The following is a 20,007-nucleotide window of genomic DNA, read 5'->3' on the forward strand; positions in this document are numbered from 1 at the left end:
TATTGTTTCTAATATAAATTAATAGGTGGAAACACAGCTCTGAAAAATACTTAGCAACAAACTCACAACCTGGGACCTGACAGTGGAGCTTTTGTGTGTGGATAGTTATTTGTATCATATTTTTTGTGATTCCCTGTGATGATTTCTGTGCACATGTTACCTTACTAAGGTGATGGAATTCATTGGTTTTTATGTGCATAAACTTTTAGCATCTGTATGTTATTGCAATATGCAATATCCAATAAATAAATATACTTAAAAGCGAGGAGAGGCTAACTAGCTAACAATGTAGCTTTCAAGTACACAGTTCAAGATAACAACAATATAACTTAAAACACAGCCTTATTTTAGAAACCCTTAAAAACATTTGAACACATTTTACTTACTCATTGTAGATTCTTATTTAAAGCCTAAAACATCAGACTCTACATCTCAATTGATAGACAGAGAATAGAGCACACTCAGCAGTAAACAAATCAAACACCTGACTCCCTTAAAGGGCCAGCATTTTCTGAAAACTTTTTCTAACACCTTTGTGTTTAGAATAAGACAGCCTGTGGGAGTGTGGTGAGGCCCAAATCATTGTCTTCTGCCTTTAAAATGCATCTTCTATAAACAGCAACATAAAGCATCAGAGTAAATGGGACAGTAATGGTTGAACAGTAATTTGCCATTTATTGTCACAGTGCATAAAGTAAATTACTGTAATTTATCCTTTGCATTACACAATTTTATACAAACTCTACTCCTTTTACAGTAAAATACTGTCTACTTTCATTACAGCAAAACACTGACTATTTTGCAGTTATTTACTGCATAATTTACAGGGGAAGAGTGCAGTTAAGCTTTAACCCTAATTAAGCACACCTGATCAAACTAAATCTAATGGTAGTGTGTTGAAGCAGGGCTGGAACTAAATTCTGCTAGGCTGCGGCCCTCTAGTAGTTTGACACCCCTGGTGCATAGCATATTTTCAAAGCAACTGCCTAGATTTATCACAATTATGCACATATTGTTTAATAAAAACAATTAAAATATGCAAACTTCATCCATAGGAAAAAAAGATAATAAATAATCTGATCCTCATGTCGTTCCAAATCTGTAGTAATAATAAAAAAACACAAAAATTTACATGATTTATACATTTATTTAGGAAAGTCTTTATACTATACTGTTAATGCCACTTTTACTTACTTTAATTGAAGTTTTCCAAACAAATTCATTGAGTCTCTGCAAACATGTATGTACGTGCTGTTTAAGATATTTTTTTAAATAACACATTTTTACTAGTCATTTAGCAAAATACTAATATTCAGTTGAAAGTGCAATTTAAAAGCTGAACTATAGGTTAAATTAGACTAATTATAGAAACGTAAACAAAGTTATAAGAATTATTATGACAATTTATTTGCTCTGTGTGAATATTTTTGCCTTTACATGCATTTTATCCATATCTTATGCTTAGCTTTTAATGATCTCTGTGGCATTGGTTGACTCCTGATACGCAATGTTAAAACATAAAAGAAACCAAAGAAAACACATGGCTGCAGTGAAATTCAGCTTATCATAAATGCAATGTCCCACTCTCCCCTCAATACTGACCATTCACATATCAAAACTGAACAGTAAATATATATAAATATATAAATTTATATAATAAATATAAATAGCAACATAAAGCATCAGAGTAGATGGGGCAGTAATGGTTGATCAGTAATTTACCATTTATTATGACAGTAAATATCTGTAATGGGTACATAGATTAAATTACTGTGATTTATTCTTTGCACTATAGAATTTCATACAAATCCTGCTTCTTTTACAGTAAAATACTGTTTCCTTTTATTACAGCTAAACACTGGCTATTTTACAGTTATTTACTGCATAATCTACAGTAAGGGTTAACAGTGTATACATTGTGGCTCCTGGGTACATTTTAAATGGTAAGAAACAGTGGTTTGATGCCATAATTGTCAATATGAAAAAGCTGGCATCCAACTTTATTGTGATTTAGTTTTGTGCCTGCAAATCTAAACGTGTGTTTAATTGCTTACAGAGAGCATTTGGTGCGGCTGCAGCAGTGGAGTTTGGCATGGCTGTGCTGTGCTCAGTGGTTGGTTCAGACATTGGCCTCTTTTCCAAAGGAGAACTAATTTAGTGCAGGCAGGCTTCACAGCCAGCAGTGCTTCACTTCTAACAAGAGCAAGGTGCCTGCAGTGCTCTGATACAAGCATGTGCTTAGCTAAAACAGGAATGGTTGTGAAGGTCTTTTTAACTGCTGCACAGTCTGGATTGCATTCCAAATGCATTAAAGGAAATGCAGGCTTCACTTTTTTATTACAAAGTATATGCTATGCATTGAATTTGCTGATACAGATGTGCAAAATCCACCTAATTTTACAATGTGGTCACAAGGTGGAAGACTGATTCACCAGTGGTTAACTCAATGTTTTTTACGCCCACTGAAGCTAAGCAGGGCTGCGCCCGGTCAGTACCTGGATGGGAGACCACTTGGGAAAGCTAGGTTGCTGCCGGAAGTGGTGTTAGTGAGGCCAGCAGGGGGCGCCCAACCTGCGGTCTGTGTGGGTCCTAATGCCCCAGTATAGTGACGGGGACTCTATACTGCTCAGTGAGCGCCGTCTTTCGGATGAGACGTTAAACCGAGGTCCCGACTCTCTATGGTCGTTAAAAATCCCAGGATGTCCTTCGAAAAAGAGTAGGGGTTTAACCCCGGCATCCTGGCCAAATCTGCCCACTGGCCTCTGTCCATCATGGCCTCCTAACCCTCCCCATATCATGATTGGCATATCATCACTCTGTCTCCTCTCCACCAATCAGCTGGTGTGTGGTGTGCGGTCTGGCGCAAAATGGCTGCCGTCGCGTCATCCAGGTGGATGCTGCACACTGGTGGTGGATGAGGAGATTCCCCCCCCCCATTGTGTAAAGCGCTTTGAGTGCCCAGAAAAGCGCTATATAAATGTAACGAATTATTATTATTATTATTATGTTTATGTGTTTTTCAATTTATGACTTAAGTATGGCCTGTGCTAAACATAATTATAATTGTATGTTTTGCTCTACATTATAAATTTCAAACACCTTTATCAAAATTATTATATTTATTTTACGAAGCATATGTTTATAATAATTACAAGATAAGAACATTTCAGGTGAGATTGTCGTATCATCCAGATTATTTGGCACATTCTACTAGAAACGTGCATTACCTATCCCTAAAATAAAAACATAAATACAGTGAATAAAAAGTATTTCATCCCCAAAATTTCTAAAACAGACTGATGGTTGACTTCTGTGAGCTATTCTGTAAAAGATTATGTCATTCATTTAGTTCTCACACTTTTTTCTTTATTAAAAACACTTTACAAATGTACAAACCCTGTCATTGTCCTTGTGCTCAACCCTACTGAACCTTCAGCTTTAATAGCTTTGTTATGCTAAAAACTGTTTTGAGAAGAAAAAAAACTCCAGAAATAGCAAGTTTAAGTTGTTATTATTAACAACGGTGATGGAGGAGAAGCTGATAGTGGTCAAGGATGCGTTCTGTCATTGGATTGTATGCTTGTTTTTGATTTTTTGAGGACAAAAAGCTTAAAGGTCTGGCCCTGTCACATTTTTATAAGTGAAAATGTACTTTTCATGTAGAATGTCTTATTTATCAAATATGAAAGTAAATCTAAATACACTGGCAGCAGTTGAAAAAATGATTTTGAACATGTTAGAGATTATAGTTTTGAGAATATAAATATATTCAATTTATATTATTTTTGAAATAATTGGACACATAATTAATTATGCATACTCAAAAGACTTTGTTTTGTATTGCATAACATTTTGTTAACGTTTATTTATGCATTTTCGAAAGAGTTTTGTTTTGTGCAACATTTTTCTTTTACATAATGTTTTGTTAATGTTTATAATTATGCATATTTGAAAGACTTTTGTTTTGTTTTGCATAACGTTTCGTTAACGTTTATAATTATGCAAATTCCTTGATATCTCTGAACTATTTTTAATGTTAAAAGAGCGCTCTTCTTGTAATTATTTATTGTTTCAGACTACAAAACACGCTAATAATTATATTATCTGGGTTGGTCATTAATGGAAAGGGGTCTGGCTGCAGACTTGGTGCAGTGCAATCTGAGCTGCATTCAATGCTTTTTAATGCGCTTACCTAACCCCACCCCTAACCCTACCCGTCACAGTGATGTCACTCACTCCATTGAGTGCCTGACAGTATGTCTGACATTGCATCGCTGAGTGATCGCTCAGCTTGCATCATAAAGGCTGCATCCAGATACTATTGCGTTTCCACTAAGTGGTAAGGTAGGGTACGATTCAGTATGCTTTTATGGCCGTTTCCGTACCACTTTTTGGGTACCCTTTCGAAAGGGCACCTAGCACAACAAAAGGGTACCAAAAGGCAAAGCAAGACGAGCAGCTGAATGCTATTGGTTTACAGAGATACACCACCAGTGCCATTTTTAAAATGCACAGCCGAGACATTACATTGTAATAATATATACTTGTAATAACAAGCCATGATCAACCCGAGCTTAAATAAACCTTGTCGTAGTCTTGATGAACAACCACAAAGCCAAGAAGAAGAGCCGAATCCACCCTGTGCACTGTTGTTTTTTACAAGGCCATCTAAACATTTTTTAGAAAGAGCTCACTTGCAAGTTCTTAAGCTGATAATAATAACGTGGAAAAAAAAAAGAAAATTCTTATAAATGACAAACTACAATCAACTTTTATTTGATTTAATTGATGTACTTTTATTTTTACAATATAGCACATAATAAATACATTAGGCTGTGGTGCTCAGGTGGAAGACTTAAGTTTATGTCCAGTGTGCACAATGTCTTGGTTTGGCATGGTTAATTAAGTAGTTTTTTTGGCTTGGTTTCCCGTCTATTCACATCCCTGCTTGTCTTTGTATGGGCATAGTTTTATCTCCTTCACTGCAACGCTGTAATATTCCCTTTATTGAGTGCATATCGCCTTTGTTCAGAAATATGAAGGTAAATCGTGCCTTTGTCTGTGAGAGCCGATGATGAATAACTCCCAGGGCCCATTTGGGGCCTGGCTCGTGTTAACGGCTTGTACGGCTAGATTTCCAGGGCGGCGCTGCTCTTTTCAATTGACGCTCGCTGCAATAAAAGAAGGAACATTATAATAACCCAGCGGAAAGAGACGTCGGGTTAGCCATGCGACAGCACTGGCAGCTATGTGCGGGCAGAGTGCCGTGATCCGGCAGGATTATCTGCGGCGGTGGTGTGGCAGGCGCTAAGGGAGAGGGGCTTTTATTATGGAGTGTTTTATTGCTGACGGGGGTAAGACTGGCAGGGGAGGAGATGCAATAAAAGGGAGCTGTAAAATATTGCGCCCTGAGCTTCCAGTTGTCCTGTCGCTTGCCGAAAGAATTACAGTGCAGTTGTGTGGGGATTGAAGGAGGCTGTGTGTATCTTGTCTATGAGTTTAATGTGCATATACAAACAAGTGGGGCTATATATGTGTGTGTGCATGAGGGCTGAGAGCCAGGCAGTGAGCTGGAGTAGGTGTTAATATTGGAGTTAGGCCTCTGGAATATAATAACAATCCTGAAATATCTTTACCTGTGGCGTTGCGAGATATGTTGCAATGACCCAAACCCAATTTCACTTTCACCTTAAACACACACAATATTCCTCACTGTTTGTGTGGAAGACACAGAGCTGCGTAGCCTTAGCATTAGCATGGATGGAAAATATCTGCAGTAGCTTTAGCGATTTATTGGTTGACGGGCTTGGACTAACTAAAGACCTGCTTAGACCACCTAGAAACCAGCTGCCATGTTCCAAAACACCATCCTAAGCTGGCTTTTCCAGCAGGGATGGCTGCTTGGCATTTTAACACGCTGTCGCCTCTGTTTTAGGACTTAAAAAAGGTCTGGCTATAATTAAGTGACCCAAATATCTCGCATCAATCTGCAGTGCAGGGGTGTTAGTGGACCCATGCGTGAAATGTAAGAGAGCAATAAATCAGTCTTATGCTTGTTACATTGAGTTTATACCGAATCGCTGTGACTGAGTAAATCAAAATAATAGTGACACATTTGCTTGCTGGTTAGTTTAGGCTCAACACAGCCAGTCACAATGTTGTGTGCGCGTGTGTGCATGTTTGTGTGTGTGTGTTATATCAGCCTGCATTATTTCCACTACATTACTAGTGATTCTTTAAAGATATTTCCACCCACCAAAGAAAAAAAAAATTAGCTGTGCCAAATACCACCATCTCCTATTAAGTATTGCAAATAAGCATGGGCTGGTGTAAGTTTCTCATGGTATGATAACCTTGGATAAATATCATTATTTATCATGGTATTGTGATTACTGCTCTAAATATGTTCTTTTTTAATGTCTGGGTAAAAAACAAGAACTTTTTTCCGCTTTGAACACTATGACTGTGTCCGAAATCGCATACTTCTATACTATATATGTTGTACACTAAAACCAGAATGCCGAGTAGTATTTCCGAATTCATAGAATTGGAAAAACAGTAAATGAGAAGTGGATGACCTACTGCTTCCGGTGAGATTCTGAAGTGCACATCCGATGGACACTACGCTATACCATGATGCACCGCAAAAGGAATTCATGAATGGGATGGAAGTGGGTATGTCATGTGGTGATGACAAAATGGCATCCGTAGTACATCCAAGCTCCATTAATACTACTCACATTCATACTGTGTAGAACGTACCTTTCTATCGGTCGAGTGGTAAATTTATATTCAAATGCAATACCTACTGAGTAGTAGGCAATTTTGAATGCAGCCAATACATTTTATTTTGAGAAACAAACAAAGTATTTTGGAACCGTAAACATGTCAGGCTTAATAATTCAAATGAATCATTGACTTCTGCTGTCTTTATTAGTTTGATTACTTTACAATTAAAAACAACATGTTTAGATATCTTTTCTGATGGAGATACTGTTGTCCTAAAAACAAAATTAATTTTTTTTTACACATATCTTATAACAGAACATTTTTAACACCTTGACTTTTCCAAACCGCAGTGTAGTTTTCATCCCATGCCTTGCAAATGACATAAATAATAGAGTTAGTGTTTACATTTTCAAGCTACTTAAATATGTGTGCGTAAATTGTATTGTATTCCTAATTGCGTAAATTGTATTGTATTCCTAATTTTAAATGTATTCCTAAGTTCATATACATATTGGTATAAAAGCAAAATATTAAATTCTATCAAACTGTGCTATGCTTCATAAGGGGCCATTTACATATCATGTCTGAAGGCATGTGGAAAGCATGAGGCGCATCGCTTTCTTCACTATTTTAAATGTGCTTTTGCGTTCGTTGTTGCTAAGTGACCTTCAACTGTTTTCTATTTTTTTCTATTTTTTTATTTATGGAGAAAATGAAAAACCACCGCAGTGTTTGGGTGCTCTGTGTTTGTCTTAGGTCATTTGTTTACCGTTATTATTGAAACGTGCATTCCATACTAATTCTAAAGTTAATTGTTTAGTTCTCGTACTCGTGGTGCGCTCATGTCATTCTGAAATATTGAGATATAGGTGCACCTGGAAAACTGGTTGTTCGATCCCAGCTCAGAGCGAGTTGGGTGCAGTAGGAGTGGTGGATTACACATGGGGGCTCGTCCAGAATGGGAGTCACGTTTAGGGAGGTAAGTGTAACGGAGGCCAGCTAGTGAAGTGCTGTGCAGGTAAACCTCACTCCTCTGACCTCAAAAAGTGCTCTAGCGACAGACATTAGAGTACATGGTATTTAGCCTCCTTGTTAGAGCAACCGACTCCCATACAAAGAATCACCAATTCGATCCCAGCTCAGCACGGGTTGGGTGCAGTAGGACCGGTGGGTTACATGCAAGGTAAGGCAAGTTTATACAAGTTTACATTGGACTTGTTGGATCACAGATATCTAATATTTTAACAATTTATAAAAATGTACAGTCTGATAGAGCGCTTGGACTCCGAAGCCGCTTCGTGTGACGTCACACTTAACAAGCGGATATAAACTGTACATGCAGCTTCATGTCGCTAATAATTGACGACACATAAATTTATTCAATGGTTTGCCTAACCTTATTAAAAATTCTTAGCAGAGATATTAATGGGGCCATGGCCAAGCACTGTGAGGAAATTAATAATAATGAAATAGTAATTGCCTTATAGTGACATGACTATCGTCCATGTTTGCTTTTTCTCTCACAAACACCTTTTCTTTTCACCTTACCCTAACTGACACATGCATATTGCGTTATTGATTAAGGGCGCACTCACACTAGGTACAGTTGCCTTAAACTGTGCTGAAGCGCAATTGTGTCCTCTCCTCTCTCCTCCTAAGCCTGCACTCACACTGCATTTTCCCTTCCGAACCAGAGCACGCTTATGTCATTGATGATGCGACTGTTCAGTTTAACAGGAAGAGAAGCGCTCTCGCTCAGCACAGGGGACATAGCTTTTAGCTTTGTTGTTTTTGTATTATTTTTAGTCGTTTGGGATGCCGCGACATGCAGTCAAATATTTTGCAGAACAGATCCACAACTTTTGACGCTCATAAATTATCATAAAAGTCCTAGTGCTGCATGTATAAGGAGGTTTGCTGAAGGTGTAGCTGACATGCAGCGAAGTGTTTGCATCTTAAATAAACTATGACAGTTCACGTTCATTGAAAAGTAAGAATGATTAGTAAATCCATATGAAACAGTCCCTTGAAGTTGCGTTTTCAGTTTCGGGCTCAGGCGTGCTTTGCATTCACACTACACACTGCCTTGCCAAAGCACAACCGAACCGCACTCTGGCACACCTCTTCCAACCAAGCCAGAGCCGGCCAACTGAACCATGCCTGGGCCAGATTCAGAGCACTCACACTTGCCTGGACAGGGTTCGGATAGCATAGAGCGAATGCACCACAAGTCATGAGGTCACAGAAATGAATAGGTTGATCATGGTTGTGATTTTGCCTGTGTTTGTGTGGCATAGTGTATTGATAGAGAGTTTAGGAGAGAGGGCATGTTTGCTGCTTTTCTCTCTCTCCTTCTCTTTCTCTCTCTCTTTTTCTCTCTCTCCCTGCATCTCTTATTACTGCTGTTTTGGCAGCTGACTGTGGGTAATGGACGCCGAGCTGTCAGGGAAATTTGTAGCTGTCTGCTTTACAGGGGCTCTCCATTCCAATCAGCAGCTGTCAGCCTGGGCCCGGGTGGATATTAATGACGGCCACTAACTGCCTCGCAAATTCTCCACACTATTTGGGAGCTGGCATGAAATAGGGTTGTGCTTTCTCAGTGCGCTGCGGTAGACTAATGGAGAGGGCTCAGATATCTCACTGCACCAGAGACACAAGCTCTAAAAACTCCAGCCAGCCACAGCCTGGCTCTTTTCTGAAGGATTAGCACCGCCGCTGAAGGCTAAGGTGCCTCTTTAGCGGGTATTTACAGGTGAGTCCTGTTGCCCCCATAATTCTGCCCTCATTAATTGTCATGTACGACACAGTATGTAATAGCTATAATTGGGTAATAATCATAAATAAAGCTCGGCTGACTGGGACGTAGGAGGCAGAACTAATAGAAATGTTCAGGCGAGGCAATAAATGAGGAAGAGAGCATGTGTGGGCTGACTGGAGAACATGGCGCGCATTTGCTTTTAAAGGGGCTTCTGGCAGCAGCTGACCTATAAATCCTTCAGGCCAGAAGGGCAAGGGTGCGCAAAGGCCACAGATCACGTGGTCCATCCCAGCATGTGGGAACAAAAAAAACTGCGTCTGGGAAATGGAGAAAGCATGTGATACAACACCTGAGAATCTCCTGATGATGACCAGATATCCACGGTCTGTCACAGCCACTTCCTGTTTCATCTCAACTGGCTTGTCACATTTACAAGAACCATCGCATTAAGCCATGTCATTTCAGTCATCAAGGTGAAACCTTACATTATCTCTTGGTACCACAAAGGTAAAATTGTGGGTCGCGTTGAAAATGCAAACCTGCATTATCACGCATCTCAGTTTTGATTTCATCTAACCTGTGTTTTCTTAAGAGATTTCAGTTTGTTTTAATTGACTGATCTGCTGTGTTTGTTGTTCATCTTTGTACTGCTTTATCTTTCATCTCTAGTCTGTCAGTCGTCACTCATCCGATGCCTTGCAGTGCAATTAAGACTAATGCCAGCGGCCATTATGCATTCCTGACCTGTGACAGCCACTTATTATACACTTATGAGGTGTAACAAACCGCTGTCTTAAGATTTATTTTCTAGTCTTACCCTGGGAGAAATGCCAGAAGACTGTCTTTCACTTTCCTTTGACTGAAAGCAAGCCAAACGTGTAAAATGCAAGCTTTCCTTGTAAGTAAACGTGGCTATTAGTGTTTTATGTGTTATCACACAAACAAGAGTTTTGTTGTATGGAGTGGCCGTGACTGTGAATGAGGCTGTGTTTACACTAGTGCATTTTCATTTTGATTTACGCACAAGTTCTGCTATGATTACAACTGCGGTCCACACTACACCAGTACCAGTGTCTTTGACCTTTGAAAACACCAGAGCTGCATTTCAGTGTAGACTGAAAGAAATTTAAAGGCAACTATTTTACCCCTTTTTCAAGATTTAATGTAAATCTTTTGCGTCTCCAGAATTTGTCTAAAAAAAGTTTCAGCTATTTATTATACCTTTCTGAATATGGAAAATTTGATCTGTTAGGACAGTGTTGCTGTTTTTGTTGCCTGTACATTTAATGCAAATGAGCTGGTTCTCCTTGCTCTCTGTTCCCACGTTTTTCAGAGCCATAGAGATCTAACTGTATTGCTCTGATGTGTGTAATCTTTTTGTAGATAAACACACACATCCAATTTCGTTACAAAGTTTGTGCGCGCACACACACACACACACACACATGCATACGCATACATATGTTTAAATTTGCACTGTTTTGCATGGCAAATGTGACAGGATGCATGTTAATATACACTGCTGTATTGACCTTACTTTTCAAAGCGGAAGTGCACTCATTTTTGCGATTGTTTTAGAACTTCCGATTTAGTTGCCTATGGGAGAAATGATTAGGAATAATAAACGGCAGAAAAAGTTAAAACTACTTGCTATGAAAACAAGTGCTTGACTATACAGACAAAGAAGAATAGTATAAAAAAAAATATCAGTTTGCAACATCAAGCAGCATAACGAGCTGTTTTTAAAACGTCTAAAAATGAAAAGAAGTGAGTGAGACCGGAAGTCTCGAGGCAAAAAGGCTGAAGTGGCTGCTCCCGCTCATACACGAAGAATAAGGTGAATAGACATCCTTTATATTAATGTACAAAAGAAACCTGATTTATGTCCACAAATCGGGATTTAAGCATGTTGTTTTATAATTGTACTGACACTATGGTGACGAATAACAACTATTTTAAGGACTTGAGGTGCAGATGATCACAGGGAGCTGAACAGATCTTTTAATTCCAGTTGATTTGCGTAAGTCGTGTCTTGTGGATATGATTATACACATTACTATGGAGACATGTTAATACGCGGCTGTCAATCAATTCGGTGGGCGAGAAAACCGTACTCCTATGTTACATTGCAGTGGGCCTCTAAATCACTGGGATTTGGATCCTATTTTAACATCAGAAAGTTTAAAAAGACACTAATTTTGTTTCTATCACCCCAATATGACTGGACACACTGTATCTACATGCAGTCCTGTCCAAACAGCTTACAAAAGATAATTTTCATCATAGGTGCCCCTTAAGATATTTGAGAATGTAATCATAGCTGCAGTGGATATTCACTTGCTGATTGGTCTTGTGCATAGTTATTTTCTTTCTTGATTTGTCAAACTCTCCTCATGTGACCAAAAAGGCCTGTGCACACTTGAACAATTTTTGCTTACCAATGAGCAAAACTGCAGACATAAAATCATCAATTGTTTTAAAACAAAAAAGACTTGGGCTCATTTTGTGTTTGATGTGCCACATTTAAAACTGATCAACCAATGAGATTGCCACTTTTGTTCACCTGTCTTTACTGAGACACAAAATGGTCTGGCCAAGCACTCATGAACTACAAATAAAATAGGATTCAGTGGAGAGTTTAATTTCAGTAAATTTTCTTTCATGGCTTTGAATGTTTTTTGCTAACTTTTGACCAGGTGTTTGTGTTCTGTAGTGGAGGTGGTAAAACAGAAGTAGAAAAGTTTACGTGATGAATAAACAAGGAAAAAGCATGAGGGTGACTACTTCTACTGTGTAACAAGCGACTGTCAGACTGTCTGTTTATTTTTATTTTTATTTTTTAAATGCCATCAAGGTTTAGTTTTACTGTTAGTAAACCCTGTTGAGTAATGTCTTACTCCTTCTGTCTAATGACCAAAAAATACAAGAATTTTAAGTTGCTTCCATGTTAAGGAAAAAAAAACTTGTGATCATGCTGGAGCATTTTTCCAATTAATGCTTTGCTGACTTAACTACACAGTCTGCAGTCAAACAAACATGCAGAATTTGGTCAGGTGTACAGTTTATGCTGGTAGCTCAGACTGCACTGCACTGCCAAATGTTGATGAGGCTGGAAAATTAGTGAAGCACAAATCTTGCAAACTCCACACAGAAATGCCAACTGGCCCAGTCAGGACTTGAACCAGCGACTTTCTTGCTGTGAGGCAACATTGCGAACCACTAAGCCACCATGCCACCCCTTTTAAGGGTAATTTATTCATATTTTAAAGAACATTTTTATAAACTTAAGAACCTTTTTGTGTAATAAAGTTCTGTTAACGTTTTCATTTAGTAACACTGTTTTAGCTGAGTTTTGTTGGTAGAGCAAAAAAGGTAAAGGTAAGGTAAAGTAACTGCGAATATATGAAATACATTACTTTGTATTAGAGTATATTATATTAAAACAAATATTGATAACGGCTCTTTTTAAAGTGATAGTAGAACAGGCAGGTGACTTATTATGGAGCCAGATCAGTCTCAAAAATAATACATTTACTAAATATGTTCATACATTTGTACAATTTGTTAATTCAAAAGACGATTCATAAATACAACACACAATTCATAAATTCACAAGTAAAAATCAAGAATTTTTGCCAAATAAATTGGATTTGTGAATTTATGAATCATATTTTAAACTTAAGAATTGGATTTGTGTAATTATGAATCATGTTTTCAACTTACAAAATGGATTTGTGTATTTATGAATTATGTTTTGAACTTATGAATTCAACTTTTGCATTTTTAAATCGTGTTTTGAACTTACGAATTGGATTTTGTAAATGTGAATTGTATTGTGGATATATAAATTAGTTTGTAAATGTATTATTTTTGAGACTGATCTGCTCCATACTTATTCTGACATCAGTGCAAATTAAATCACGTTAAACTTTAAACAAGAAAAACAATATGTTATTAAGGCTTGTAATAGGATATACAAAAGAGCCCCAAGCAAATGAATCAGTACATATCTGAAGATCAGCTTCCCAGTACGTCTAAACCACAGATAAACAAGCATGACGCATGCCACTATTTGCATTCCGGTAATAGGATATATAGAAGAAACTTTTTCCTTGCGCAGGTCTAGATGGAGAGACAGATATAAACAGGTGTTTACGAGAGCTACTGAAATGCGGTAAAGCAGGTGAGCAGAATTACCTGTGTTTTTACACTAGTTTTTAATGAAGGGTAGAGAGGTGAAGCCAGTCAGCCTGGAGGCTTCCTATACGCCCTCTCAGTTCAGCGCTACAAAACACACACCCAAGCCTGTCTGACAAGCACTTCATGTAACTGCACATTCGCACGCACACACAAACACACACACACACACACACAGAATGTGGGCCAGGACGGATCTCTCATCATAGACTTGTTGGTTGTTTTGGCAACAGCCAGATAAGAAACTCAAAGACAACACACTTGATAACAGACAACAGCTCACAAAGAGGCTTGTCATAATGCTGAATCTAAGCATAGTGATTTGGCCTCTGCTTCCGACTGTGTGTGTGTATCTGTCTGTCTGAAACGGCTCATTAAGAGCTTGCCCACATACGAGACGCGTCCCATCACACCTGGAGATGGGCAGCACTGAATTACAATCATTCATGCCACTGCCCTTGCCTCAGGTTGGTTTCTTTCAAGAGCGCACTATAGAGCGTGTCAAAACCTGTCCCTGGCACTATATTTAGCAAACGTTGAATACTTATTGTGAAGCAGGCATTGGTTTATAAAGGATCTGTGTGTGGAGCATTGATTGTGAAAGGGAGGTTATGAGGTGGTTATGAAGGTATTTATTGCTCACCCGAGGCATCAGGTGTGTGAAAGAGCTTGAAGCTTCGGTATGAGGTTGAGCCAAAGGTCTGATGAGGAGGAAATGCTTGTTGAATATTGAATTGCTTTGTTATATTAGGAATTTGGCTCTGTCACAATGATGTGCGTAGGTCAATGACTTGTTTTAAAAAAATGACACATACCATAACTCTAATACACATCTTCTGTGTAAATAAATTTTTTGTAATAATTTTTTTTAGGGGGATCAATGAAATATATACATATATAAAAAAGTAATTTTTTGTCAATGTGTTGTTTTGTATTGGTAACATTAGTAAACTACCTTAGTTTACATAGACTATAAATACATATTAAGCATTAAGATATTTTCCATTGAAACAATCACTAAAACATTATTTAAATCATGTAAATTTTTGTCCGTTTATATTTAATGGACCTGAGCCAACGTCAACTAGCAGGTTTATTTTTCTAAACAAATTGAATCAAATATTAATATTGTATTTTAGAAAGTTCTTTGGCATGATCTTATAACAGCTTGATATAATAGAAGATTGTGCTAGACTTTATAAAAATTGACAAATGTTTTGTTGCTTATTTTAATCATGCTTCAACTTTTTTTAAAGTTTTGTAAAGTTTAACTTAATATTTTTTTAACTGATTGATGTAAGAAAACTAGAAAAAGTTTATTTGTCATCCTGGGTCTTTTATTTTCTTCTTTTCCTCTCTGGCTCTCTGGAATTTGTATATGGTGTTTCTTAAACCGTGTTGATGGCCAATGAAGTGGTCAGCGTTCGTTCGTTCATTCATTCATTGAGTGGGTGGTGAATGTTGTTGAACTTTTTTAATTGTGATCATAAAACATAACTTTTTGCACAAAAAAAGAGAAGTTTATTTGATTTAACTATAAAAACTAAGGAAGCAAGACTTTTTTACAGTACCATAAACCTGTAGAGTTAGATAACTCTAATTCCGTTTGAGTACACGTATTATTCAGTTAAGCTGTATTTTCACTTCAATAATTTGTATAGCTGACACTTAATTTGCATTATTTGTATATTCATTCTTTTATTTTATTTTCGGCTTAATCCCTTTATTAATCTGGGGTCACCACAGCGGAATGAAGTGCCAACTTATCCAGCATTTTTTTTAGCCGTGGATGCCCTTTCAGTTGCAATCCATCACTGGGAAACATCTATGCATACTCATTCACACACATACACTACGGACAATTTTAGGTTACCCAATTCACCTATACTGCATATCTTTGGACTTGTGGGGGAAACCTGAGCACCCAGAGGAAACATGCAAACTCCACACAGAAATGCCAACTGACCCAGCCAAGCCTCGAACCAGTGACCTTCTTTAATTTAAATCTTAAAACTTATTGAATTTACTTAACGTTATTTCTATTAAGTACAGTGATTTTTGAGTAATATTTTATTCAAATGGGCATGCTGATTTAGTAAATTTGAGGTATTTCTTATTATCATATAAATCTATTTAAATCAAAGATGAGGTGTCCACTTTTTGTCTCTGCAATATATTGACACAAGTTAACAAATATACATTAAAAACATATTTAATGCAGGAAAATTAGTATTAACTTTTATTATAAAGTAGTAATAACTGTTAATTTAATGATTTTTGAGAAAATAAAAAAACCCAAATAGAAGTAAAATAACATTACAACATCCCTTCATAATCATTTAAAGCTGTTTTCAATGTTATGAACCACATATTAATGTTATGGTGATATATGCAAAAAACATTTGACAAACAAGTTCATTTTTTGATTTCACATATACACTACCGGTCAAACGTTTGGGGTCATTATGATTTTTTAATGTTTAAGCTTCTCCTGGTCACCAAGGCTGCATTTATTTAATCAAAAATACAGTACAAATTGTAAAATTGTGAAATGTTATTGCACTATAAAATAACTGTTCAAAAAGTAGTTTATCATTTAATTAAATAATTTATTCCAGTGGTTTTTAATGATGAATTTCCAGTCTTCAGAATCACATGATCCTTCAGAAATCATTCTAATATTACTTATTATTGTTAATATTGATATTATTATTATTATTATTATTATTATTATTAATGGGACACACTTTACAATAAGGTTCATTAGTTAATGTTAATTAATGCATTTACTAAGATGAACAATTTGTTCATGTTAGTTAACATTAGTTAATGAAAATACAGTAGTTCATTGTTAGTTCATGTTAACTCATGGTGCATTAACTAATGTTAACAAGCATGGACTTGAATGTTAATAATGCATTAGTAAATGTTTAATTATGATTAATAAATGCTGTACATGTGTTGTTCATGATTAGTTCATGTTAGTAAATGCATTAACTAATGAACCTTATTGTAAAGTGTTACCTATTAATGTAATAATAATAAAAGCAATAATGACTGGAGTAATAACTTCATTTGAAACTACATACAAAATGAAAGCAGTTATTTAAAATCTTAATAAATGTTTAACTTTTTTTTTTTTACATTTCATAAATTCTGCCTTGATGAACAGAATAATTTTCTTTAAAAAAAAAAAAAAACATGAAAAAACTTTTGACCGGCAGTGTGGTAAATATATATATAGGAAATATATTTTAACAAGAAAATTAAATAAATAAATAAAAAAGATGAGGAAAAAAGTGTTATATGTAACACTTTTTTCCTCATCTTTTTTATTTATTTATTTAATTTTCTTGTTAAAATATATTTCCTTTTCACGAATAGCTCAATAATATTTAGCACTTACCAAGTATAGTATAGCTACATATATTTACACACAAACAAACATATTTGTCTAAAAAAAAAAATCTTTTACAAAAATGTAAAAATAAAATCTAAAGTAGGCCAATTAGGACAGAGGCATTTGAGGGGAATAACCATCCTGTAATAAAGAGCAATAACAGGGCCCGAGGGACAGAAACAGAGCTAATAGGCGGGCGTTGATCTGCTGGCCCCAAGAAACCTGCATTTAGTGACGTTTGGGTTACGTGACTGAACAGAACAGAGACCCAGCTGTACCAGCGCATCATTAGTCAACTATGTAATCTTAGATTTCATCAGATCGCATCGTCTATCTCTCCAAAACCACAGGCCTCTCACACCTGTTTTCTCGGTTCACATTGAGTGAACAGGCCTGTAAATCACTTCCCAAAGGCTCTCATTTGTTCAGGGGTTTAAGTGTTGCTGGTTGCTCCTGGCAAAGCCGATGACTGTCATAATGAAGTTACTACACACACACCCTTTTGCTCGACTTGATGGTTATGCTGTCCTACGGCTGCGTGGAAGAGATGTGTAGCAATTTTAGTTGTGGAAGTGTGTCTGTGATTGTCAGGTGAGAAGGCCGTTCCTCCACCAGACATGTTTTCACAATGCTGTGGGATTTTTCATGCCTGAGTGAAGAAGCAGTGATTTAATCTAATCCTCATTCCACAGCGCAGGCGTTTTATTGTGTGGAAACTATGCAGAACCATCCTGAGTTCCTGTTAGTTCAGTGAAATTAATGCTCTGTGTCATCCTGCTTTCCAGTTTGCGAAGTGCTTTGGTTTATTCTAGGCCACGAGTGCTAATTCTTATTTGGAAGAAATAAATGTGTCAGTTCCTTTTTTTTAAACAGGCATTTATCTTCCATCTGTGGTGTGGACGATGATGCACGAATACCTTGAGCGTGCTGTTATTTCACACACGCTTTTCACAGGAATCATGTTTATCAGAGGAGACATTTTTCACATGTATATTTAGCCAACAGATTTTGTTTCATAAATAGTTTTTCCAAATCCTATACCACTTTGCACAGGTATTGTGCAAAAAAGCTATTTAGTGTCTCTTCATTTCAAATGATCTTTTTTTAAATAAACCACTTTGCAGAGTGCTTGTGCTGCTGGGGTTTTTCATGGTAGATGAGATGAATGAGGATGCACCGTGGCATACAGCATATTGTTGATATACCACAGTAAACTGTTTTGACTAAAGTAAATATAACAATAACAATTAAAATGTGCATGCAAGAGATTCTAAAATATAAAAGGCATCCATTTTCAGAAATTACTTAAAAGTAGGCATGGGGAGTTGACTCCAAAAGAGCCGATTCCTCGACTCTCAATGAACCTAGTTCCGGAATCGACTACAGGACAGGAATCGACTCCCTAAACCCACCTGAATAAAGCAGTTACATGCTACAGTTTATGATAATGCTCTTTTTGGAGCGCAATGAGCCTCAAAGGTGCCTGCTTTAAATGCATGCTCACACGTTTTACCCTTTTGCTTTTGAATTTTGCTGTTGGCTATTATAAATAGTGCTGCGGAATGAAGTTTGCTTTCACTTTGAAATTCCTATAAAGCACACCTTTTTGCTATTTGGTTTTAAAGATGATCTACCTGTGATGTCAAGTTTGCTGTGTTATAAATGAAATATGAAGAGGATTAGCTGGTAAAATTGGATATAACTCAGTTTTTTGGAACACACTTCGTTATTATTGTTCATTTATTCTTTGCTGAAAATTTAAACTGAATTTAGAAATAGTTATGAAACAAATCTTTGCTCTTAACAAATTAAATTAATTATTTATAGGCTAATGGATGTCTGTGTACAAGAAGTTTCCCTATCCAATAGAGTGAAAGTGAAAGTAAATAATGAGGACGCTCATCTCTCATGCTCACTCTGTAGATGCTCTGTTTAACTGTTTTCTTGTTAGTGAAATGCTCAGTTTTTCCACTTACAAAGTCCGTCATGTAAATAGCAAATGTGCTATAAGATGAGGAGATGAGACTTTGATTGATTTATTCTCAAAACACACCTATAACTCATTAAGAAAATAAGCTCAACCCTTTTAGACCATGTGCCACGGCGCAAAGCGGATTTTTTCGTCCCTAAAATAGCGAAAGTGGATTCGGACACGCCCTTAATGCTTTTGCGTTCTGCGCTTTGCACTTTGTGCATGGATCGTCAAAATAGAGCCCTATGTGTTCAAAGTTCTTACTCACTCCTATTCTACTGGTGTATGGCGTCCCATTAACACACCCTTATTTAATTACAATGAACAAATTGCCCAAATTAAACAGTGATATTTAAAAGTAAAGTAATAGGCTATTTATGAATTATTTAAGCTAGAAATTTTGTGTAGGGGGTTTAATATTTGATTGGTTATTAAATAAAATAGAAAATTTAGCTATTTTATATATTGATCGGTTGGATCGTCTGTTGCCGTTAAAAAAAAAACAGAACTGAACAACTGCAGACTACAACCGTCTACTACACCAGATTATATTGTTCACTACGTACTCAGTATTTAAGTATCAAACATTTATATTAGCATATTTGGACTATTTCATGATTTAAAAAAAACAAACAAACAAACACACACACGCACACCAAAAAATAACTTTTTGGGGGCTCAATTGGTTTTTATTTTTATTTTTATTTGTTAATAAACTGCTACACATCTTTCAAATAAATATTTCCATAATAAATTGATGTTTTAACTTTCTGTCTTCAAGATTGCAATGTAATTTTCTAAATTATCTAAACTAGAAAATTCAAATATGCTGTAAAAAATGTAGGATGATAACTTGTATTATTTTAATTATCTGTCAAATGTCAAGGATAACAGTTTAAATGTATAACCCTGTCATTGTTTTCAAGATCACCATATTGCCTGTGCCCACTG

At 36.6% G+C, this 20,007-nt stretch overlaps 2 long non-coding RNA genes across 9 annotated transcripts in view; one reads left to right on the plus strand and one right to left on the minus strand.

The window, feature by feature from the left end:
* Positions 1-19,688, minus strand: part of LOC147839719 (uncharacterized) — a 22,917-nt gene extending 3,229 nt beyond the window's left edge. The window contains exons 1-2 of the long non-coding RNA XR_015514932.1: positions 19,623-19,688; positions 16,944-16,998 (exon numbers count right to left, since the gene is read on the minus strand). This is a non-coding gene — a long non-coding RNA (uncharacterized LOC147839719). The remainder of the gene's footprint in view (positions 1-16,943; positions 16,999-19,622) is intronic.
* Positions 1-20,007, plus strand: part of LOC147839717 (uncharacterized) — a 126,299-nt gene that overhangs the window by 61,296 nt on the left and 44,996 nt on the right. The window lies entirely within an intron of this gene.

This window comes from Danio rerio, chromosome 18 (genome assembly GCF_052040795.2).
Source record: "Danio rerio strain M-AB ecotype USA chromosome 18, GRCz13ab, whole genome shotgun sequence".
In the NCBI taxonomy this organism is placed as follows: domain Eukaryota; kingdom Metazoa; phylum Chordata; class Actinopteri; order Cypriniformes; family Danionidae; genus Danio; species Danio rerio.